A 26,683-nucleotide genomic window follows, 5' to 3' on the forward strand; every position below is an offset into this window, starting at 1 on the left:
ACAGCGTTGTCCTCAACCAAAAATGCTGACTTTTGAAAACGCTCTCCATTACCACATACGTAATTTGGAAAACGATGACATTAAGAAACTGAAAACGGAAGTTTTGTAAACGTAGCAAGATTAATGCGTTTTCAAGTATAAGTGTGGTCATGAAGAATAAAGATATAATTTTTATTTCTGGGTGAACTGTTCCTTTAAGCATATCTCTTGCCTGCCCGTGCCTCGTTTGATATGCGCATATGCATTTGTACTTGCATGTGTGCAGACGCAAGCAGCTGGTGTGCTGTTTGTTCGTCCCATCAAAAGAGCCACACCATGCCAATGCAAATGAGAATTTGTGCATTGTTTTACTTTCTGTTGCTATGGCAATGCCACAGAGAGCTACCACACTTGGGAACAGAATAAAAAATTACAAAAGTTTGCGTCTTTTATCCAAGTGCCTGTTTGATCATCAGAGGACATGAGTATACATGAGGAACATTTGTGCTGTGAATGCAGAATCAGAATCAGAATCAGTTTTAGATGTTGTTATTTAGACGAAAGTGTTACTGAAATTCTCAGAGCTCAAAATTCTCAGAATTCTCAGCTTTTTTCACCCTTCCTGATCCTGCTTTCATTCTATCCATAACATCTATTTTTTATTTTTATTTTTTTTTAATCACTTTGCAGGCATGTCTGAGAGTTCAGGATTATTTCCATTTACACTTTGATGAAGCTGTTTCTCCACTTGGATTCTCATTAAAAAATGCTCATTTGCTGTGCATCTTTTAAGTACCCATTCCTTGTTCACACATAGTTTGGTTATAAATACGGATGACAGCTGCGTTATACATCCCAATTCACTCCAGAAAAATTCAGATAGTGACAAGCAAATTTTCAATTAATCTTGGCAGTGTGGACAGAACAAATTTGGACAACTAGATCTTTACTGAGTGGCGTCATCTTTTGGACACTAACAGCTCGTCTGAGATGCTGTGCTAGAAAATCACAAAATTTTTTGTTGATACTTAGTTGCTTCCACTAGTCCTGCGGTCTCAGGGTATATCATACATTACAGTACAACTATAGGTAAGCCATCTGAAGGTTGACATTGTGGCACTGTGCATCAAAACATTCCTGTGTTTGTTGGAGTGGTGTTAGTTTGGGGGGGGGGGCACTATCTGTTTGTTCATCCATTAGATGGGGTCTGGGGTTCACTTTTAAAAGGAGCAGCTTAAAGCGCATAAACAAAACACAATCTGCCTCTGTCAATTTTTTTTTTTTTTTATTATTATTATTTTTTTGGAATCGCCAGACTTTAATATGTCTGTGGTCGCTAATATTTATTTTGTCATAAATAGCTTACACCAAGCCAGTTTAACTATCGTCATTTATGTTTATTGTTTACAGTCACAAAACAGCAAAATGTTTTGGTTATAAGTACGTCTGCAATCTGTGCCCGCAGAACTCCACAGAAAGCTCTGCAGATTTCTGAAGAAAATCAGAATTCTAATGCCAGTCATTCAAAAAGTTCTACCAGAGATTGTACTAGAGACAGAGCACTTGCATTCAAATTGGAACACACGATATGGCGAATGCAGAAAAGGAAGTCCCGCCTTAATGGTAAAAGAGCCAATCCCCTTTTAGATACAGGCATCGCCTGTCGGTTAACTCTAGAATGCACATGCGCATTTGTTTACACCAGCCTAAAAAGTAGCATTTAGCGTGATCTGAGCTAACACAATTTATGTTTTAAAATGTTGTCATTGTTGTCAGATAGTTTTAACTCAACTTTGTTAGGTTCATCAAACTCATTTTACTAAGGTTTATATAATACACTTTCTTATGTTGGTCCAACTTTATTTATTTTGTTATTCATTAGTATATACCAGGTGAGAAAGTGTAAGGGCAGTGAATTTGTCTAACTAAGCAGCACTCATAAACATACCATGTGAAAGTCCATCCAAGCACAACCGCCATTCTTCACCACAATGGTAACCCCCAAAACTCCCACATATCAGACACTCTTTGGATTCACTTCTCATTGTCACTTTTAAAACTTTGCTGTGTTTACATGGCCAAAGAAACATAATTAGCAGTATCAACTATTTCCTTTCATATCTCAGTTCCCATCACTGCAGGTGACAGAAGCATATGATTGTCTTGCAGCATGACAGTCAGAGTAAACTGAGTGGATTTCCACGAGGCTATGCACTAGCCTAGGCCCGCTTATGCTGTTTTCTGCAGCTGTGGCTCTTTGAATCTCGGCTGCGGCCCACTGCAGGTCTGGTGGGGGTGGGAGGGAAGGGGGCACATCCCTGGGGATTCAGAGGTCAACATCAAACGAGCTAATCACTGCAGTCCCATTAGATCAGACGAAATAGGAAAGAAAACAAACCGGTTGGCCTTGAACTATGCTGCTCATTTTAAAGTCGATTTTGTTTCATTCCCTGGATGAACTACCAATTAAACTCATCATTTGTGTTTGCATAAATCTCTTCTCCCACCAAAACATGCATTTGTTGAGTTCCTACAGACATAGAAGAGGCTAATTATTGTCTTCGTATTTGGATGTGTTTTTGTGAGCGATGTTCCTTCGAGTTATTCTGAGTCAACACTCCAAGCCAGAAAGAGTCAGTTCTTAGTTAATGTTTAAAATGCCATAATAAGTTTACTATTTTTGCTATATATATACACTGTGCAGAGTATAAACATTTTCTGTAGGCATGGAAATCTCGGATGACCTTCTATGAAGCCACATGTTTGGCCATTTTTACTTATTTACTATGCTAAACATTATCTGCTAAAAACATACGCCGATGTGAGGAAAAACACCAGAAATGAAAACAGGCCTTGGTTATTAATCATGGAACACTTCTGCATTTAGGAACACTGGTCACAGCATTCACTGTTATTTCAGCATCTCGTGCCATGAGCGCCAAGTTTTTAAGATAGCAAATATAGTTAAAAGTAGTTTAACAATGAAAAGTGTAGTTCAAGCCCCCTGCATTCAGTTCTATTCTGTGCTGTGTCTAGCTCTTTTGATCACAAGAACGTTTCCTGTGTGAACGGCCCCTTTGACTTAAATATACTGCATTTCGGTTAAAAGCCCAAGACACCCCCCTCTCCATTTGGTTTGTGACATTTTGTGATGTAAACAGATGGTCAGGCCATGGAAATTATTAATTCCAGGCACATCTGATGCCACCTTATCTCATGCCACATTCTTGTGCACTGTTGGTATTTACAGGTGGAATTTGGGGCCATCTGACGATTGATATGCATTATTAAGAGCAGCTATGTGTTTAGCTGTTGTAGAACACTGCATTCATTGTCTGATGATAGCATTATTTCTCAAAGACTAGTAGAAAGTTCACCCAAAAATGATAAGGTGAAGCTATATGAAGGTTAGGGTTAGTGAGGTATTCTAAATAGTTATTATTTTCTTTATTCTGTTAACACAAAAGTAGAAAGGCAGCTGCTGTTTTTCATACAGTGAAAGCGTATTGTAACCAGGTATCGAAAGCCCTTTCAACATTTAATCATGCAAATATAAATTATGTAGATCTGTAATAAAAAAAAAAATTCTCGTTAAAATGTTAATTCATGTTATCAGCAATGGCATTACTACTAGTGAAAATGATCATTTTTGATATCAGTAACAACATTTGCCCTTGTTTTGATCTATGACTGCATTTTCACTATTCGAATTTCACAATGATGTATAATTCACTCCTTTTACAGAAGGCAATAACAGAAATTGCAGTTATATATAGATATACTGTACACTGATGAGCCAAAACATTATGACCACCTGCCTAATATGCTGTTGGTCCTCTGTGTGCTGCCAAAACAGCACCGACCCGCTGAGGCATGGACTCCTCAAGACCCCTGAAGGTGTCCTGTGGTATCTGGCACCAAGACATTAGCAGCAGATCCTTCAAGTCCTGTAAGTTGTGAGGTGGAGCCGCTGTGGTTCAGACTTGTTGGTCCAGCACATCGCACAGATGCTCAAGCAGACTGAGATCAGGGGAATTTGGAGGCCAGGGCAACACCTTGAACTCAGGGAATACTTTTTGCAATGATGTGCAGTTTTCTTCTTCTTCTTCTTCTTCTTTTCTTTTTTGTTTTAGCTTTGCATTGTTTATGAATTATGTTCTGCATACATATGTGGTTAATACATGCCTGATGTTCTGAAGCAACATAAATTACTATATTACTATAAATTACTAATGAAACCAAAGTGTCCAGAACACATTGAGAGAAGCCCGTTTATTGGGGGATTCACTCGCTGTTGCTAGGAGAGAAGCGAGAGGCGTGCCATGCTGCATAAAAATGGAAAAACAGCCTGCTGGTTCATGCATCTGAAAGCCTTTAAATCACACAGTCACTCTTTCCACAAGACATTACATGCATACCATCAGCTGCCTGCACACCCCTGTTCTGCCTGTAGGGGGCTCCATACAGACACACTGCTCATCTGAGACAGCAGGGAGAACTCAAAGCTAAAACTATGGATAGGTTTAGAATGGCATTCTAACATACTACTCTTACAGTTTCTGTAGTATGTCTGCTGTGCATAGTATGCAAATGTGTTTGCATAAAGTACCCGAGTGTCCTACTTCCTTTGTCAAAATGTGCATACTACAGAATACATAAAATACACATACAATGCACACTATACATACTATATACTGCAGAAAGTAGAATGGTAGTGTGCTATTCCGAACATAGCCCTGTGTTTGGAATTTCCTCTGGAAGTTTTAAGGGATGCAGATGTTGTTTTGTCATATTGGACACAAACCACGTCTTTGAGTAATCACCCCACATTTTAAACAGAAGTTTTATGGCATGTGTCACTGCATGTGTGTTTTGCACTGGGAATGACATTGATTAAGAGGCGTCCCTCAATGTTATCCCACCCAAGAGTCACACATTTCACCGATTCAGCAGCAGCACACACTCCTGGTGGTCCACATTATCCCAAATGAACACATGTTATCAGACTAACAATGTGCATTTCTTAATTTGGGTCAAATAAGTTATTGCATGTCTATTTGGGTCAGTTTGAATTTACAAAAGCAAACGTTTTAGTAGTTAAACAGTCAGAATTTACAAACTGTTGCCAGATATTTTCTTCCCATCAAGGGTTGTCAGAGCTGATATTTTTGAAAGCACACAGGCAGAGGAAAATGCATATCGCTGGCACGTTGAGCTGCATATTGATTTCACGATGGCAAGGGCTGTCAGGATTATAAAATTTGGCGACAATTAATTGTCAAACAAATAATTGCGATTATGACGATTAATTATCTGTTTTAGACCTTTTGCGATAATGATGATTAATTGTCTGTTTTATGTGTGCCATACAACTTAAGAAGTCATTTATTCATATTTTACTTTGGAATCTTATAATAAAATATGGATGTATGATTTTCTTTAAGGCTTTTAAAAAAGTATGAATGACATGAAATTTATATTTTAAAAATTATATTTATTGAAATATTTTACAATATGCCCTCTTTTTGATTAATTATAGCCTTGGTCCATTTTTACTCTGATGTTTTTGTAACCCAGCCAACCTGGCTAGCTATTGATATGATATTGTGCAATAGTTAAATATTATGGCATAAATTCTTTACACGTTATTTTAAGGCTGTCCGATTAAACTTACAAGCCCTAATTTCTCATGAAGGAAGAGATTCTGTTAAATATATATTTCTTCATTCAATCATCTCCACAAAAATATAGTAAGCAGGCATCCTCTCTGTGTCACTGCGTGCCACTAATACTGCGTATATGAACCCACAACGACCACATTACACGATCACTACAACAACATTTGCCATTAGACGATCGTTCAATTAAAGTGAAACTGGAGCACTTTGCGTTCACTATCAAAATCCTCGTATATATTTTCGTGTGAGTTTGGCACGAACCTCTGCAGATGCTTTATGGCAAATTCCCTCAGAATTCCAATATTTGGACAGTGAAATGTGATTGGAATTTGAGGTGCGCAATAAACTCGGTTACCTCAAATAACCGCGGTTAGATCAATTAACTGTGTTCACACAGTTATTTAATAATCGTGACAGGCCTAATGATGGCGAATCTTGTACTTGGAGTCTATCCACAGCGATAGCGACAATATAACACAACACAGCTGCACACAAAACAGAGAATAGAACTTACTAAACATGTCTGAAGATTTTGTTGAAGAATTTATGCATTTCTATGCCCAGCCCTATTTTTTACTGAAACGGAGTCCTCAATCAAACAGAAACATAGAGGCTACATGCTGCCAAAGTCACACCGTGTCCTAACCTGACAGCAAATGTCACGTGATAAAAGGTGATCAGAGTTTTTGTCCTAACCAGCAGTGACGAGCGACGGTAAATTCTATCGATCTCTTGTTTTCTATTTTCAGCATCAGGCGGGTAACTCCATCCACTGTGAACTGGAACCGGTCCAAAAACTTTCAAAAGAGTAAGTTCTGTTCTCTGTTTTGTGTGCAGCTGTGTTGTGTTCTGTTGTCACTATCGCTGTGGTGGACCTGTATTTAGATAAACAAGTTTTTGCTTGAATGCCCCAATGTCACGAGTGAATGGCCAGTGAACATTTTTACTAAATAATACAATAGATTTCAGTTTGTTTCTCACCAAACCTTATCGTATGCTTTCATAACAATCATGAGTCTCATGGAATAATTTATTAGAATTCTGAATTATATTTTGTGAACTTTTGAAGCTTGAAAAGGTGGTCACCATAAACTGCTATTGTATGAAATCACTGAGCACAAAATGTTTTCACAATTTCTTCCTTTGTGTTAAGAAAAAGAAAGAAAGTCATATACGGTCAATAACAACACAGGAGTGAGTAAACAATGACGGAATTTTCATTTTTGGGTGAACTAATCCTCTTAATGTTTAAAAAAAATCACTTTTCATAGGAGTTCCTGATGAAAAACCACATTACCTATGATCCTGAAGAGAGATCCACCAATCAGAGAATTGCGGGAAGCAAATCATGCCCAAAGAGCTCTGCAGCAACCACCTGTGAATAAAGCAATTAAATATTATATATATATATATATATATATATATATATATATATATATATATATATATACTGTATATATATATAATATGTATACAGTTGATGTCAGAAGTTTACATACACTTAGGTTGAAGTCATTAAACCAAATTTTTTAACCACTCCACAGATTTAATATTAGCAAACTATAGTTTTGGCAAGTCGTTTATGACACCTAATTTGTGCATGACATGTGTAATTTTTCCAATAATTGTTTACAGACAGATTGTTTTACTTTTAATTGATTATATCACAATTCCAGTGGGTCAGATGTTTACATACACTAAGTTAACTGTGCCTTTAAGTAGCTTGGAAAATTCCAGAAAATTGTGTCAAGCCTTTAGGCAATTAGCCAATTAGCTTCTGAAAGGCTAATTGGAGTCAATTGGAGGTGTACCTGTGGATGTATTTTAAGGCCTACCTCCACACGACACCTCCACATGTCTGGTCCATCCTTGGGAGCAATTTCCAAATATCTGAAGGTACCACGTTCATCTGTACAAACAGTAATACGCAAATATACCACGCAGCCATCATATCGCTCAGGAAGGAGATGCATTCTGTCTCCTAGAGATGGACATAGTTTGGTGCAAAAAGTGCAAATCAATGCCAGAACAACAGCAGAGGACCTTGTGAAGATGCTGGAGGAAACAGGTAGACAAGTATCTATATCCACAGTAAAACAAGTCCTATATCGACATAACTTGAAAGGCTGCTCAGCAAGGAAGAATCCACTGCTCCAAAATGCCAGACTACAGTTTGCAAGTGCACATGGGGACAAAGATCTTACTCTTTGGAAAATGTCCTCTGGTCTGATGAAACAAAAATTGAACTGTTTGGCCATATGACCATCGTTATGTTTGGAAGAAAAAGGGTGAGGCTTGCAAGCCGAAGAACTCTATCCCAACCGTGAAGCATGGGGGTGGCAGCATCATGTTGTGAGGGTGCTTTGCTGCAGGAGGGACTGGTGAACGTCACAAAATAGATGGCATAATGAGGAAGGAAAATTATGTGGATATATAGAAGCAACATCTCAAGACATCAGCCAGGAAGTTAAAGCTCGGTCACAAATGGGTTTTCTAAATGGACAATGACCCCAAGCATACCTCCAAAGATGTGACAAAATGGCCTAAGGACAACAAAGTCAAGGCATTGGAGTGGCCATCACAAAGCCCTGACCTCAATCCGATAGAAAATGTGTGGGCAGAACTGAAAAAGTGTGTGCGAGCAACAAGGCCTACAAACCTGACTAAGTTACACCAGTTCTGTCTAGAGGAATGGGCCAAGATTCCAGCAACTTATTGTGAGAAGCTTGTGGAAGGCTACCCAAAATGTTTGACCCAAGTTAAACAATTTAAAGGCAATGCTACCAAATACCAACAAAGTGTATGTAAACTACTGACCCACTGGGAATTTGATGAAAGAAATAAAAGCTGAAATAAATCATTCTCTTTACTATTATTCTGACATTTCACATTCTTAAAATAAAGTAGTGATCATAACTGACCTAAGACAGGGAATGTTTTCTATGATTAAATGTCAGGCATTGTGAAAAACTGAGTTTCAGTGTATTTGGCTATGGTGTATGTAAACTTCTGACTTCAACTGTGTGTATATATATATATATATATATATATATATATATATACAGGTGCATCTCAATAAATTAGAATGTCGTGGAAAAGTTCATTTATTTCAGTAATTCAACTCAAATTGTGAAACTTGTGTATTAAATAAATTCAATGCACACAGACTGAAGTAGTTTAAGTCTTTGGTTCTTTTAATTGTGATGATTTTGGCTCACATTTAATAAAAACCCACCAATTCACTATCTCAAAAAATTAGAATACATCATAAGACCAATAAAAAAAACATTTTTAGTGAACTGTTGGCCTTCTGGAAAGTATGTTCATTTACTGTATATGTACTCAATACTTGGTAGGGGCTCCTTTTGCCTTAATTACTGCCCCAATTCGGCGTGGCATGGAGGTGATCAGTTTGTGGCACTGCTGAGGTGGTATGGAAGTCCAGGTTTCTTTGACAGTGGCCTTCAGCTCATCTGCATTTTTTGGTCTCTTGTTTCTCATTTTCCTCTTGACAATACCCCATAGATTCTGTATGGGGTTAAGGTCTGGTGAGTTTGCTGGCCAGTCAAGCACACTAACACCATTGGTGTCATTTATCAACTTTTGGTGCTTTTGGCAGTGTGGGCAGGTGCCAAATCCTGCTGGAAAATGAAATCAGCATCTTTGAAAAGCTGGTCAGCAGAAGGAAGCATGAAGTGCTCCAAAATTTCTTGGTAAACGGGTGCAGTGACTTTGGTTTTCAAAAAACACAATGGACCAACACCAGCAGATGACATTGCACCCCAAATCATCACAGACTGTGGAAACTTAACACTGGACTTCAAGCAACTTGGGCTATGAGCTTCTCCACCCTTCCTCCAGACTCTAGGACCTTGGTTTCCAAATGAAATACAAAACTTGCTCTCATCTGAAAAGAGGACTTTGGACCACTGGGCAACAGTCCAGTTCTTCTCCTCAGTCCAGGTAAGACGCCTCTGACGTTGTCTGTGGTTCAGGAGTGGCTTAACAAGAGGAATACGACAACTGTAGCCAAATTCCTTGACATGTCTGTGTGTGGTGGCTCTTGATGCCTTGACCCCAGCCTCAGTCCATTCCTTGTGAAGTTCACCCAAATTCTTGAATCGATTTTGCTTGACAATCCTCATAAGTCTGCGGTTCTCTCGGTTGGTTGTGCATCTTTTTCTTCCACACTTTTTCCTTCCACTCAACTTTCTGTTAACATGCTTGGATACAGCACTCTGTGAACATCCAGCTTCTTTGGCAATGAATGTTTGTGGCTTACCCTCCTTGTGAAGGGTGTCAATGATTGTCTTCTGGACAACTGTCAGATCAGCAGTCTTCCCCATGATTGTGTAGCCTAGTGAACCAAACTGAGAGACCATTTTGAAGGCTCAGGAAACCTTTGCAGGTGTTTTGAGTTGATTAGTTGATTGGCATGTCACCATATTCAAATTTTTTGAGATAGTGAATTGGTGGGTTTTTGTTAAATGTGAGCCAAAATCATCACAATTAAAAGAACCAAAGACTTAAACTACTTCAGTCTGTGTGCATTGAATTTATTTAATACACGAGTTTCACAATTTGAGTTGAATTACTGAAATAAATGAACTTTTCCACGACATTCTAATTTATTGAGATGCACCTGTATATATATATATATATATATATATATATATATATATATATATATATATATATATATATATTTAATGTGAATGTTTTGCAATAATCTTAAGCTATATTGTTTCAATCAACAATTATTGTTATAATCAACAACTTTAAATCAATAATTTTATATTTTACATAATTGTTTTTAAAGTTTATTTTCTTAAAATAAATTTTAAGTTAATAGTCTTGCACATTTGTCCTTTTCTGATTTTTAAATACTTTTTCTTTTTTGGACATTCTGTAAACCTCTGAGCTGTCTGATTTGAATCATATCTCTTTAATGAAGACTTTTTGAAAATCCCTATGAAAAAAAAATAAATGAGAAAACTACGTAAAAAAAACAAAGTGGACAGGCACTGTATTCTGCACATGGTGTCCAGTTATAATCTGTTTAATAAAAATAGCTGTTTTGCATTTTAAATAGGGTTGCACTAATATGAAAATTTTTGGCTGATACAATATTGATTTGAACAAAACACTGTAGGCCAATACCGATATTTTGTCTTATGTCATCAGATAAGTTTTGCTTAGGAATTATATTTTAAAACATGTACAAAGAGGTACAAAAGCTATGTAACAACAAAAAACTTCCTATGTTGTCTACCAGTTATAATGGGAATGTGGCAATTTTTACACTGGTCGAACAAAAAGGAATCTCAAATGAGAGATGCCATACACAAATATGACATTTGTACTTTCAATTTACTATATCCAATGGCAAAACATTATAAGGAAGCTGGCCTTCCCTATCTGTCACTCACTCAATATTGTGTCGATGTAGGGGTCACTCTTGGGAGCCCGAGACACCTCTGGTCTTTGATAAACGTCAATGAAAATTGGTGAGTGTTATTTGCATGCCACTCCCCCGGACATACGGGTATAAAAGGAGCTGGTATGCTACCACTCATTCAGATTTTCTCTTCAGAGCCAAACGGTCATGCTCATTGAGCTGAATATTACTGTTCATTCACCTCTGCTGGATCTGACGGCGCATTTCAGCGGCTTCTCCCTCCTCTGCACTGGTGCACTGCAGAGAATGCCCCTGGGCGCTTCGGCAGAAAAACAAGACAGTATATTTTCTGAAAGAGCTTTTCTTCCTCTAAAAGAGTATATATTTCTCTAAAAGAGCGGCACACACGGAACGTCTTTTTAAAGACGTGTCTTTTTAAAGATGCCTTTCCGATTGTGTGTTGACCCACACAGAGGCAACGTTTGTGGATGGCTCATGTTCTCACTGCGAGAACATGACCATGGCAACGTTGCGGTTTGGGGACCCCAATGGGATCGTCTCCGCCAGGGTATCCCCCCGCAAACCTCCCATTCCCCAGCATGCTCGTCTGCCCCAATCGGGCTTCCGGATGAGTTCGCCGGCTCGTCTCACGGCGAGTCTGGCTTCTTGTTCAGAGCCCGCGAAGATGATGAGCTCTCGAGCGCAGCATCGGAGAGCGGGCTTGTCCAGTCGGACGTAGAAGCCTCAGCTGGGCTTCCGCCTTTGGGGACGATTGCCCAGTCACAGGCCGATGCCGAAATGACGGACATGCTTTTCCGGGCGGTCGCGAGCGTCGGGTTAGAGTGGAACCCTCCACTCTCCCCTGAACCCTCGCAGCTTGATGATTGGTTCCTGGGCTCGCGGCGCCGCTCAAAGCAGCCACGCCCCGCTCCAGTGCCATTCTTCCCGGAAGTGCACGAGGAGCTGACGAAGTCATGGGAGGCACCTTTTACTGCCCGGCCCAGATTCTGCAGTTCTCGCTATCCTCGATGGCGGGGCGGCCAGGGGCTATACAGTGATTCCCCCGGTGGATAAGGCGCTCGCGGTGCACCTATGCCCGCAGAGCGCCGCCACCTGGCGTGGACACCCTAAGCTCCAAGCCCTGGTCCAAGCCCTGTAGGCTCACATCGTCCCTGATGGCTAAAGCCTACAGCGCTGCTGGACAAGCTGCCTCTGCCCTGCACGCCATGGCTCTCCTGCAGGTCCACCAAGCCAAGGCATTGAAAGAACTGCATGAGGGTAGTTCCACCCCAGATTTGATGCAGGAACTGCGCTCGGCGACAGACCTTGCTCTCCGAGCAATGAAGGTCACAGCGTGGTTTCTTGGGCGGACGATTGCCACACTTGTGGTCCAGGAGTGCCACCTTTGGCTCAACCTGGTCGAGATGGGCGAGGCCGACAAGACACGGTTCCTTGCTGCCCCCATTTCCCAGGCGGGCCATTTCGGCGACACCATCGAGGACTTTGCCCAGCAGTTCTCGGCGGTGAAGCAGCAGACGGAGGCAATCCGGCACATCCTGCCCCGGCGCGGCTCAAGATCCCGCACCTCGTCTGCTCGTCACCAAGGGAGTCGCCCTGTGGTGACTGCACCGTCTCCGCCACAGCCCGCCCCTTCGGCCTGGCCCCGGCGTGGAGCCCACCGCAGGAAGCAGACGCCACCCATCTCACAGCAGGCACCTAAGAACCCACGGAGGTCCTTAAAGCGCCCCTGAGACGGGTGACCCAGGGATGAGGGAACCCACTCACGTGGAGCTGGTAGAAAGACCACTCCATCCCCCGGTGGAGTGCCAGGCGGAAAATCTTTTGTTGCCTATTTGTTTGATTTCGCCACATGCCCAAGTGGCTGCGGTACCCAACAGTTCAGCAAAAGAGCGGCTTCCTTCCTCCCTGGGTCACATGCCCGGTGTGTACGGTTGTCACCACGACTACCATCCACGGGTTCTTTCTTGCAGGTTTGGTGCCCCAGCGGTTGCCCTTCTGCCCCTGAGCGCCCAGCTGTGGCACACAGCCGCCCCCGATGTGGCAGTCTCCACGGGTTACGAGGACAGGCCTCTTTCTCCCCCATCCCAGACTGTTCCGGGGGTGGTCACAAGGAGCCAGGTAAGTGCTTCGATGTCCCTAGACTCAGCACGGCCAAGACGTGGTGTGGCACCTCGAGCTCTGCCCCGCCGCGAGGCCCCACCTGCTGGTACGTCCGACGATGTTGTCCCCTTGGTCCCCCTTGAGCGGAACTTGTACGCATGGCTCGCGCTTTCCAATCCGTCGCGATGGCTGATCCGGACCGTCCGACTCGGCCATGCGATTCAATTCATCAGGTGCCCGTCCAGGTTCAGCGGTATTCACTTCACCTTGGTCAAGAGCGAAAACGCTGCCACCTTGCACGTTGTGATCGATACCCTCCTATGGAAGGGCGCGATAGAACCTGTCCCTCCAGCCGAGATGAAGAAAGGGTTTTACAGCCCCTACTTCATCATACCGGAAAAAGGTGGTGGGTTGCGGCCAATCCCGTTCAAAATGCTGACGCAAAAATGTATTCTGGCGAGCATCCGGCATCAAGATTGGTTCGCGGCGGTAGACCTGAAGGATGCGTACTTCCACGTCTCGATCCTTCCTCGACACAGACCCTTCCTGCGGTTTGCATTCGAGGGTCAGGCGTATTAGTACAAAGTCCTCCCTTTCGGCCTGTCCCTGTCTCCTCGCATCTTTACAAAGATCGCAGAGGCTGCCCTTGCCCCGTTAAGGGAGGTGGGCATTCGCATTCTCAACTATCTCGACGACTGGCTAATCCTAGCTCACTCTCGAGACATATTGTGCGCACACAGGGATCTGGTGCTATCACACCTCAGCCAACTAGGGCTTCGGGTCAACTGGGAAAAGAGCAAGCTCCTCCCGGTTCAGAGCATCTCTTTTCTCGGTTTGGAGTTGGACTCAGTCTCCTTGATGGCACGCCTTACAAACGAGCACGCCCAGTCGGTGCTGGCCTGTTTGAAGGCGTTCAAACAGAAAACAGAAAATTTTTCAGAGGCTCTTGGGGCATATGGCGTCCTCGGTGGTGGCCACCCCGCTCGGGTTGATGCAAATGAGGCCGCTTCAGCACTGGCTCCAGACTCGAGTCCTGAGATGGGCATGGCGCCACGGGACACATTGCGTGGCCATCACGCCGGTCTGTCACCGTCTTTTCAGCCCTTGGACCGACCTCTCATTTCTACGGGCAGGTGTTCCTTTAGAACTGGTCTCCAGGCGCGTCATGGTCACGACAGACGCCTCCAAAATGGGCTGGGGCGCTGTTTGCAATGGGCACATTCGTAACCATGACGATTGCAGTGCTAGCTCCCTTCGAGTTACTGGAGTAGAATCTATCCCATGTTTGATAAGAGGTGGTAATAAATTAAAACATCTACTACAACAAGAAACTTATTGGATATATACACTCAGGGCATTAGTATTTTACACAGTGTGCTCTGTGTAGGTCATCCAGGTATTCTATGCATACGTAAATTCATATACATACTAGATATTGCAGAAATAGTAAGAGTAGTGTAACGTTTGCAGGAAGTGAAGAGAGCAGGATCTAAGTGCGGCTTAATTTAATCAGCAAATGAGTCCAAATACAACACGGGGAAAACACAGGAACAAAACAAGAAAACAAACGTAACATCCATGTAGGGTAACAAGGAACAAACAACTGACCAAGACTGAACAAACACAAGGACATATATACACTGGGGCAAACGAGATACAGCTGGGAACAATAAGAGATGATAGGGAACAGGTGAGAGAGAGAGATCAAATAGGTGCATGATGGGAAATTAAGTTTAACAGTCCAAACATAAAGGGAAGGTGAAGGGCAAATCATGACAAGTAGTATGGTAGTATGCTATTTCCTTCATTGCAGTTTGTATGAAGACACTGTCACAATACTACATTAATTGGTCATTGAACTGCTCACTGTACTTCATGTTTCAATTGTCCTATGTTCATTACCAAGAGCCATATTTGAGCTATAACAGTTCTTCTTGAATCATCCCTCTCAAAGGAATATTTGACCATGAGGGTGTTAAAAAGAGTTATTTTTGAATGTTGTGCATTTGCATGTGAGTAGTAAAGTGTGTGAGCTACAGCGTTTCTTTCTCTCTGGGGATGCAGGAATGAGGCTCCCCTCTTTTGAGGGTGCTGAGCATTTTAGCATTGCATGTTCTCTCTGGCTTTAATGTGCTCGCCTCAGCTTTGATCTGCTGTAGATGTGTTATCATTCCCTCATGATGAGCTCATTGAGTGGACGGCCTTTGGCTTCAGTCTGCTTTGGAGAGGTTTAATCCACCTGGAATCCATATGTCACAATGTGTGTGTTTATAGCCTACGTCCAGAGATGGCTGAATGTTGAAGGCCAAGTGTGAATCAAATATAAAGATGCATGTATGTCATATGGAGTTTGTTATAGGTCTTTAGGCTAAGAGCATTATTCAGACCTAGGGTTGCTGGATGATATATATGTATTATAATTATGGTTATTTTGTTGACAGTATAAAATAAAACATTATCAATATTGCTGTAATTATTTTATTTTTTTATGTAGCGAGTTATGTATCCTAAAGATCGTTCCATTAGCCCAGTTTTTCCCCTGCTGCTTTTGTCACAGATTGAGAGCGCATACTAAGAGACAGACTTAAAGGGATAGTTTTACCCAAAAATGAAAGGTTTTGAATCAATGTTTACTCACGCCTGTGTAGTTATAACCCCAAAGACTTACTTTCTTAAGAGAGAAATTGTGAAAAAAAATGTTGTGCTCAGTGATGTCATACAATGGCAGTTTATTGTGACCACTTCTTCAAGTTTCAAAAGGACACAAAAGTATAATTCAGAAGTCTAATTAATGATTTTATGCACCTCATGCCTTGTTCTGAAGGCATATGATAAGGTTTAGTGAGAAACCTAAATCGAATTGATTATTCAGTGAAAATATTAACCGACTGTTGCTCTCATGTGCGTGTTCATGAGAGTGCATGAGAGCAACAGCCCCCACTTGTGAGATGGGTCGTTCAAGCAAAAACTCTTTGTTTATCTAAAAAAAGTCCACCACAGCGATATTAACAACAGATCAAAACACAGCTGCACACAAACCAGAGAACAGAATTTACAAAACATGTCTGAAGAGTTTTAAGTTGGAGAATACTGTAGATGCATTTCTATGCCCAGCCTTATTTATTTGAACAAGAGCACTCAGAAATCAAACACACGGGTTCCCACACCTTCTTCGCCCTCGAAATTTCTCTGTGCAAAGGTAAATGTGACCGCGCCTTAAGGTCATATCCATACTAATCCACTTTCATTTTAAAAACACATTGGCTACATTTACATGTACACCAATACTCTGATTATTGCAATAATCTGAGTATAAGGAATAATTCGATTAAGATGTTTACATGATTTGGGCCAATCTCTTCAATCACGTTTACATGCTATTTGCCAATACTCTGATTATAGCTTTTTTTTTTTTTTTTATCAAATAATATAACAAAAAACATCTTGTTGCAAATATGTATCTTTAAATACAGCATGGCACAAGGAAAATTAGTCAATCAGTTTGTGAGTCTTTTTGAACGATTTATTAAAAGAACCAGTTAATAAGAGTAATTTTCGACTACACTGGATGCGCTCTCATTTGATTCACTAAAAAGAATCAGTTCATTAGAGTCATTTGTTTATTGGATTACACTGGTTGCTCTGTCTGTTTTAATTCACTTAAGAGAATCGGTACATAAGAGACTTGTTTGTGAATCAGAATACATGCGCTGGATGTTGTTGTGTTCCGCCCATGAGGACAAACTCGTTTGAAAGACGTACTTGCCATTTTTTGTGGAATATGGTCTTTTTATCTCACCATCATTCAATTAAGACTGCAAACGGACATTCACAACTCTGGAAAATATGTTTTCTTTTGCCCTGGGGCTATAGATGGGGGAGCACCAGTGCTGGAAAACGGTGCATGGAACTGCTGTTTCACATGAAGCCGAGAAGTAAGTGCAGCTTCTTCTGTTTTGTGATGTTTTCGAACCTGTGCTTGAGCGTAACATCATCCATCTGTAGCACTAGTGCAGGTGCACTTTGGTCAGAGAGGAAGAAATGCGATTAAAGCATTTACATGCCAGTATAAAGTGATTAAAATAGGAATACTCCACATATCTTACTGCGATTATCATTACTCTGATTATTAGCGTAATCGCAATATTCTGTTTACATGAGCAACAGTTTAACCACAGTATTGCCTTAATCGCATCATGAAGGTGCATGTAAATGTAGCCATTGATTCCGCTATGTTTACAGCACTTATTCCCACTGGTGTTTTCTTCCATTTTGAAACTGAAAATGGAGTTTTCAAGTGAAAATGGATTAGTGTGGGCATGGCCTAAGAGATATTTTAATGATAAGGTATTTTATTATTTTCATGAAACACTCAATTTAATGAATGGGTTTAATAATTCATTTGCGTGCATCATCACTCAAAAATTGCATTGTAATGTCTAAATGTCTTAATGTCGTATGCCATATTGGTGCATATGAAAAAAAATATATAATTCTTCCTTGTGCTTACTTACAAACATCTTGATTATATTTAATAGCCTTTTACTGCATTTTTTCTGTCATGTCTACTGTATTCTTGCTTTTCCCCTGATCTGATTAAAACAAAATCAGTCTTTTAATCCATTACAGAGCACCAGTGTTGGGGACGCTTTTGAAACTGTAGCTTCCCTATCTACAAGCCACTCATAATTCAAAGTAGTTAAACTTAATTTCAAGCTACTTTTATTTTTAAAAAAAATAGTTAGCTACATTACAAGCTGCTAATAAAAAGTTGCTAACTACATTTAAGCTATTTAAATAAGCAAAATGGTTTTAGATATATAACACTATATAAAAATATTTTATATAGTTATATGTAGATTTATAAGTGTTAGTGCTGTCAGATGATTACAATATGTACTTGTGATTAATCGCATAGTTAAGCAGGTTTTGAAAGTGCTGAAATTTTACTTTATACATCTTTTGCTGTCAAAAAGCTAGGGATGGGACGATATGGTTATCTCATGATTCAGTTCAATATACGATATGAGGTTCACGATCAGATATAATCCCGAATCGATATAATAACACAAATTACAAAATCGTACAGAATTTTAGTATAAAGTTCTTTAATACGCCATATAAATGCTCAAAGTTTAAATAATAAGAGTTTCTCATATACCTTTCGGTAAAAGAAAACATCATAAACAAATAAGCTTTCAAAAATAGTGGGGTACATTCAGGCTGATCATGTGCAGAACAAGCAATGGAATTGAACAGAACCTGTATTGAAAAAGGTGAAATGTGTGAAAGTGTATATTTATATTTGAATCATTTTCCATCTTTTTTCTAATCACATTCTATTGATTAATATTATATCATGAAATGTTATATATAATAATGATATGAGCTATCACTGTTTGAAATAACGTGTACAATTTACAGGTAATAACACTGAGTTTACATTCATTTGAATAAGAAACGCTAAAAAGGTTACTGTAACTTTAAGAGTTTCAACGTGCATTTCGCAGTGTTCCAGTTCAGCAAACCTCAACGAGAATCTTTCTGTTTCTTTAGTGCATCCTATGTGAGATTAAAATTAATATTTCTTTTTACTTTTTTATCTGACTGTAAAGAACAGAAAGGATATTAAGACACATTATTCAATGAAAGTGGAGTCACCTAATCTTTGATGGACACACATTACATGGAGGAAACGATCCGCTTTAATCTCAAGCACTTTTCATCAAAACAAGGCGATTTTCCAGGTATTCCAGTACATTTCTAAAAGCTAAATTCAAGAACTTCAAGGACCTGGTGTGAACCCTGTAAACAGTGCAGAAAAAAGTGCAGTAGTGGTAAAATCAAGCGATAGAGAGATTATGATGTTTGATGGGTCATTTAATTTATGATACATGGACAGGAAACAAAGTTGCAAACTTCAAAATATTGAGTTTTGCCACGATATGGTTTGTCGTTTCTTTGGTTCGTGATATATCTAAATTCGATATATCGTCCCATCCCTACAAAAAGCATTTAGCTCCTTCTTAGAAAATAAAAAAAATTAAAATATAATGTAACAATACTGTTTAAAAGCCTTCCACAGTACAAAGATAAAAATACACTACATAGCACCATTCAAGTAACATGAAATGTTTCCAAAAATGTAAGTGGGAGGATGACTAATTGAAAGAACTAGTTTCCCCATAGGTTATTTATTTAGTGCAATGCATATTAAATCTCTTAAAACCTTATCCCACACAATATTATTCAGCCGGCAGGCTGTGGCTGTCTACATTGCTTCAGCAATCGTGAAGCCGCATTCACATAATTTGTGTCAAAGCACTGCTCAATGCCAGCGTCAAGCCTCACTTTGAAGTCTGATTAACTTGATTTAACTCTGAAGTTCTGATTGCAAAATTTAATAATATGACCTGATAGTTATATATTTAGTAAGGGTGACATTCTCTTATAAAAAATAACCATGGTTTTACTACAGTAACCATATTTTAAAGTTAAACCATGGCATTTGTAGAAAAACTATTGTAACCATAAAATTAACCATGGTTACAGTCATGGTTACTACAATATTACAGTGGAAGGCAAAGTCCCTTTGAGGCCATGCAGGGCTCAAGTGAATCAGTGAATCATTTATGTGAGTTAGTTCATTTACAAGAACCATCCAAACAAACCAACTCACTAAAATGAATCGGAGTTCCCAACACTAAATAAAAGGGAATCGTTTATTTTTACTGGTTCATTTACATGAACTATCTGAAAGAAGTGATTCACTTCAATGATTTGGTTTTCCCAGCATTACTTGAGATAGAGAGAGAGAGAAAGAGGATGGTTTAGGTGAGTGTGTCTGATTACTCCCTCTACTCCACTGCTGCATTCACAATGCAATGTGACAAATTAAGCATTTTGTGACGCTAAAGCACTAGTCGCTAAAAAAAATAGTAGCTCGTTACTGGAAAAGCCACACTATCGTGAAAACTACTGTCATGCTATTGAAAAGTGTAGTTAATTAGTAGTGTCACTATTTTTACTACTCTCCAACACGGCAAAGAAGATACATAATTATTGAGATATTTGTCAGATTTCATACATTTTAGCTGTACCACCCAGCCCTACTATTTTAGCAGATCTACCCAACATGGTCCCTTTTACAGAGGCTTGTGCTACCTCAGATAAGCCAGCATAAATCTACAGCCAGTGGGGATGTAACTGTTTATTCATTTGTTTTTGTGTAGTAAAACAAGTTATTGCTTCGGCCGACGAGTTCAGGTTCTGTGTGGCTTTCTTGCGCTGTGGGTGCCAGATACTCAGACGTCTGATGGTTGAGAGCGGCCTGTATGAAATGAATGGGTGTGTTTGAATTAGCAGCATCTCCAGTGGTATTTACAGTGCATGCTCCCCATCGAAGCACATTGGAGGCGTCCTGTGGTTACGGAGGTTTGGAAAATTGACCCTCCTGTCTGACTTGTGGCTGGGTGGAAGCACTGTCTCCCTTTCCTTAAGTCCCTTCCTTCTGATTCCCCCCAAAAAATTGCAGGATGAGAAGGATTTCCTTTGGTTTGATGGCACATCTTTAATTTGAGTCTCCTCGTCTTCCAATCCTCTACGAGCTCAAACCCCAGCCAAAGCCGACAGCCTCCACAGAGCTGGCATTCCCCTCACTGCTTTATTTGTCCTTCCTCATTCTGCCCCTCTGTGACGAATGGTAACTGACTGTCTGCTCCAGAAGGCTTCCACACCCGCGGTCAGCCTTTGTTGAGTTCTCACAGCAGTACACACCTAAACGGGAAACCGTTAGATGAACCTTTCCCCTCTAGAAGCACTTGAACATTCCAACATCATTTAAAGGGTTAGTTCACCCAAAAATTTCATTTGTCGTCATGAGATCAGTTGTCCATCTAAACCTGTATGAGTTTCTTTCTTCTGCTGAACATAAATGTCTGATTCTCATAAAACCTGTCAAGAAAAATAAGATTTCTTTTACCATGCAGAAAATGAAGCCTATTTTTAAGTACATTACGATTTTTTACATTTTAACATTATTTTCTTGACAGTTGCACACATTTCACCACCCACTTATCATAACCACAATGTGAAGAAAGTTGGTAATTATAATATTCTCATTAATGAAATGTGAAATTGTACAGCATACAGTAAAAAAACATATATATATATATATATATATATATATATATATATATATTGTGATGGTAATGAGAATCATCATTAAAACAATGAAAATACAGTAGTAAATGTACAAAGTAAAAATCTCAATTTTTGTTTTCATAGGCAAATTAATTTTTAACGATAATATATAAATCTTTAAAGACAGAACTACTGTGATCTCTGAGGTTGTTCATTGATGGTATACTGTATGTTTCTGTTGAACCCGTCAGTCCACGTTATTTCAACTTTTTTTTAGAAATTGCGTTTAATAGTGTAATTCCGGGTGAAGAACCATAATCCTGAAGAGAAACCATCCACCGTAAGATTCATTTTCGCGTTTTGCCTTAGGGGGCGCACTTAAATTGGCGCTGCACCGAAAATGATTTCTTCCTATGCTGATAAATGATGTTTATTTTTAATCCTGATTAATTGCATAATTTTTTGTAGTTAATGGCAATTAAACGCATATTTTGAAAGTGCTGAAATTTGACTCTAAATATACTTCTTTTCCTGTCAAAACGCATTTATTTCCTTCTTACACTGATTTTTTTGTTTATTGTAAATTGGTATATGTCTCATCACTGTCATGACTGCTATGTTGCTCGAAACTGCACCCAAGACTTTTACCCACTGTTGCACTTGTGTATATGGTTGAGTGACAATAAAGTGATTTGACAGGAAAAAAACAAAACAATAAGTAACAATATAATGCTTTTTTAAATTTTTTCAAACAATGCCTTTCACAGTATAAAGATAGAAATGCACTAAAATTGCACCAATTCAAGTAATATTAGGACTAATTTTATAGTCAAATAAAAAAACAAGTCAAATTGGACTAATTTTATTGTTTGACTAATTGAAAGAACTAGTTTCCACATAGGTAGCATCTGGACATTAAATCTCTTAAACTCTCATCCTCCACAATGTCAATCTGTCAGTAGACTGTGGCTATCCGCTTTCCTACAGCAATCATAAAGCCGCATTCATGATTCGTGCAAGCGTCAAATGCCACTTTGAAATGTCACTTTCACATGAAAAGTGGTTAGCAAAAGTTAAAAGGACGGGCAAGGAGGAGGCAAAAACCAGCTGAACAGTCAATGTAAAGTTAATTTATATCATTGAACTTAAAACAACATAAAATATAAGGACACACAGACACACATGCAGCGCGGATGCATGCGTCTCTCTCTCTCTTGAACTGGCGTCTCCAGCCCCTCTTTATCTCGCTCTCCCGCTGATCATCTGATTCAGCGCCAGTCGTGCACCTAGGTCCTCCTGTTGGCGTAGTGACTCACCTCAATTCGGGTGGCGGAGGATGAATCTCAGTTGCCTCCATATCTGAGACCATCAATCCATGCATCTTATCACGTGGCTTGTTGAGCACGTTACTGCGGAGACCTAGCGCGTGTGGAGGCTTCACGCTATTCTCCGTGGCATCCACGCACAACTCACCATGCGCCCCACCGAGAGCGAGAACCACGTTATAGCGACCACGAGGAGGTTACCTCATGTGACTCTACCCACTCTTGCAACCGGGCCAATTTGGTTGCTTAGGAAGCCTGACTGGAGTCACTCAGCACGCCCTGGATTCAAACTTGTGACTCCAGGTGTGGAAGTCAGCATCTTTACTTTACAAGTTATTTAGAAATTAGAAATGAAATTCATATTTGATTTACTACTCTCTGCTGTCTGTCACCAAATTATGAGATAATTTCAAATTTGTACAGAGCAGATATAACAAATCAGAAATAAATGTAATACAGTTCTTGTAAAAGGTGTGTTTGCAGACTTTTTAGAGACATAAATACAATCCAGTAATAGATCCTAACTCTATTTTAAATAAAGAAATCTAAACAACATGACATGTGATAACATATTTAATTAATTCATTTATTATTTTATAAAATTCCACTTATTACAACAAAACTTGTGCATCTTTAATAATACATTGTCATATGAACAACCAGTCAGTAACTGCACTGCTTGATTTAATAGACACAGGTCATCATTAAATAAACAGTAACAGTTCCAGAGACAGTTTAGACTGTATTTTGTAGCCCAGTGTTGTATTTCAGGCTTGTGAGACTTCAACAGTTCTTATTTAATTTTGAGTTGGACATTCATAAGTTGCACATCAGTATAAGATTACTTGTATACTGTAAGCACAAAAGAACCGGCTCCTTTGAATAATTATTTCGGGAATGCATCGGAAGCGCATATGTTTCGCTCTGTAAAAAGAGCTGGCTCGAGACTCATTCGATTGGGAATTAAATACGTAAGGAATAATTGACAATGGACCATTGAATTGTTTAAAAGTATCGCACACCCGAGGTGGTAATGCAGTCACGACGCACAGCGGTGTGCATTATTTTTAAACAATTTAATGGGCCGGAGTCAATTATTCCACTTATACCACGGTTAACACACCTTAATACATCATCCAGGGTTTTATCTCAAGACATTTTCTGGTTTTTGTCCCTAAAAAGCTCTTATGAGAGGAACTACTTTCTTTCACCGAAGATTCAGCATCTTGCTTTGATACAGCTCAAGCCTTCGTTGCTAATTCGAAAACGTCACTTCAGAACTAGCAACGGAGGATTGCGAGGCTTGAGCTACAGTACAACTTACCGGAGTAACAAGTTAGTGCATTTGTGCGTGTGTGTGTGTGAGTTAGTGTGTGAGTTTGTATTTGAGGGATCGAAAGAGAGAAACTGAGAAAATGAGATATCTTGCTTCTGGGATTACTGTGGCAGCGGGAAAGAAATCCTCACCAATCAGGGCACAACTTTTATGTCACGGACACTAAACAAGCTTTACAAATTATTGGGCATTAAATCAATCCGCACCGGCGTTTATCATCCGCAAACAGATGGCCTGGTGGAGCAATTTAATAAAACCCTTAAAAATATGATTCGTAAGTTCGTGCACGAGGATGCTAGAAATTGGGACAAATGGCTCGATTCCCTGTTATTCACAGTACGAGAGGTTTCGCAAGCCTCCACTGGGTTTTCCCCATTCGAGCTGCTGTATGGGCGGCGCCCGTGCGGCGTGCTTGATATCATACACGAAGCTTGGGAGGAAGGACCTTTAAACAGTAAGAATGAAATTCAATAAGTCCTTGACCTTGAGAACAAAACTCCACACTTTGGGGCAACTAACACAGGAGAATTTGCTCCAAGCTCAAGAATGTCAGAGCCAACGGTATGACGGGAACTCGGCTGCTGGAATTTGCACCGGGAGATGAGGTGCTCATATTACTTCCCACATCGAGCTCCAAATTACTCGCCAAGTGGCAAGGACCATTTGAGGTCACACGACAAGTGGGGGATCTCGATTATGAGGTAAAGCGAACCAATAGAGGGGGTGCACGTCAAATATATCACCTCAACCTCCTGAAATTGTGGAGGGAGGCAGTCCTTGTGACGTTGGCTATGGTAGTCCCGGAGAGGGCGGAGCTTGGGCCGGAGGTAAATACAAAACACAATCATTTCACCCCGGTCACTTGCGGAGACCACCTCTCACTGTATCAGCTCACAGAGGTTGCCAAGTTGCAAAAGGAGTTTGCAGACGTGTTTTCCCCTCTACCGGGTCATACATACCTCATCCAGCACCACATCGAGACCGAGCTGGGGGTGGTGGTACGTAGTCGTCCCTACCGATTGCCCGAGCACAAAAAGAAAATTGTCCGGGAAGAATTGGATGCAATGCTCGATATGGGGGTAATAGAGGAATCCCACAGTGATTGGTCCAGCCCGGTTGTTCTAGTTCCTAAGAGCGATGGTTCTGTACAGTTCTGTGTGGATTATAGAAAAGTCAGCGTGGTCTCTAAATTTGACGCATACCCAATGCCTCGCGTTGATGAGTTGCTCGATTGGTTGGGCACTGCTCAATTTTATTGCAATATAGCTTGCACCTGAGCTAGATTATTTTAACACCTGTTTCTAATTCCAGTGAGTATGGGGAGAGCAGCATATAAGCAGACATGCCACCAGCAGAGAGAGAGAGAGAGTCTGGCACAAGGAAGGCCATGGTGCTCCTGAAGCTGCTACGTTTAATCTGTTATGTTTGTGAAGCTGATGTGTTAAGTTACTACGTGCCTGTGAAGCTAATGAGTTTAAGTCTACGTGCCTGAGAAGCTGACGAGTGTGAAGTTGTAAAGCATTGAAGTGGCCAATTAAAAGTCCTACCTGAGCCTTGAAAAACCTGCTTCCCTGTGTTCTCCTTCCCTTCTGTTTGTGAGCTGTGTTACAATTACCTTTTTTTGTTGCAACTCTCGTCAGAAGTAACATCGCTTCAAAATCGCCAAGATGTGTGTCATCATATTCCCGTTGTAAACCTTAATAATTTTTTTCATCCCCACTGAGATACAGGAGTGCACTGCCATGACGACTCTGTTTTTCTCTCATGAGTATGTTTGGGCCTTAAGTGTGTGCGTTACGTGTATAATGTCTGTGTGTCCACGAGTGTGGGAGTGTGTGTGTGAGAGGGGGAGCGCGAGGGTTTTTCACACAGATAGTGTATGCGAGTGTGTGTGTGTGTGTAAGTGCGGGGGAGACGAGGGAGCGTGAGCACTCTTTTTAACCGAAATATAAATAAATGTAGGATATTTTAGACATTGTTTTGACGTTCTTAACCGATTTACTTTAACCAATGTCTTTGTTTTAATAGGTTATTTTGTTGTGGTAGCCTGTAGGGCTCTTTGAAATAACTGAAATACTCTGGTGAAGTGATATGGAACCGTTATGCGGTCAAGACCTGCAACTACTTTATAGCCGTACCTTTCCTTGAAAAATAATTGCACACCTTAGAATGTCCGTGAACCAATCAGAATCAAGCATTCAACAGACCCATGGTATAAACTGTGTGTTTTTACGCTGTAGAGTCAGTAGAGGGCAGCGCTGCTGCAGAGATGCGCTGCTGGAAACACTATCAGAGTATTTGAGGACAGTGTTCCAGCCACATCGGCAGAAAATTGCACGCTGGGAACCGTTAATGGAACTGAAAGTCACGAAGATCATAAGATTCCGGTATTTTAGGAGGAAATTACAGTAATAAAAAAATAATTTAAAAAAATCAGTACTGTTTAAAGCTTTGCAGTGTTCTCGATGAAGTTTGTCACCCAGTGGATGTCGAAAACCTCTGCTGATCGATGGCCTGTCTTCCTATCTTCATGTTCTGTTGTTTGTTTGTGCTCTCGTTAACATGAATTGTCTGTGTTTTTGTATTACTCATATGTAAATTGCATTACAGTCGCTGGATGTAAATTTAATTGAAACAATGTGCACACAGAGTCTATCACGGCCAACAAAGCACACTACAAGAGCTCTGTAGTGACCACCGACTC

General features: G+C 40.3%; 1 pseudogene; it reads left to right on the top strand.

The window, feature by feature from the left end:
• LOC127452269 (centrosomal protein of 112 kDa-like) overlaps window positions 1-26,683 on the top strand; it is a 284,785-nt pseudogene that overhangs the window by 131,242 nt on the left and 126,860 nt on the right.

This window comes from Myxocyprinus asiaticus, chromosome 14 (genome assembly GCF_019703515.2).
Source record: "Myxocyprinus asiaticus isolate MX2 ecotype Aquarium Trade chromosome 14, UBuf_Myxa_2, whole genome shotgun sequence".
Lineage (NCBI taxonomy): Eukaryota > Metazoa > Chordata > Actinopteri > Cypriniformes > Catostomidae > Myxocyprinus > Myxocyprinus asiaticus.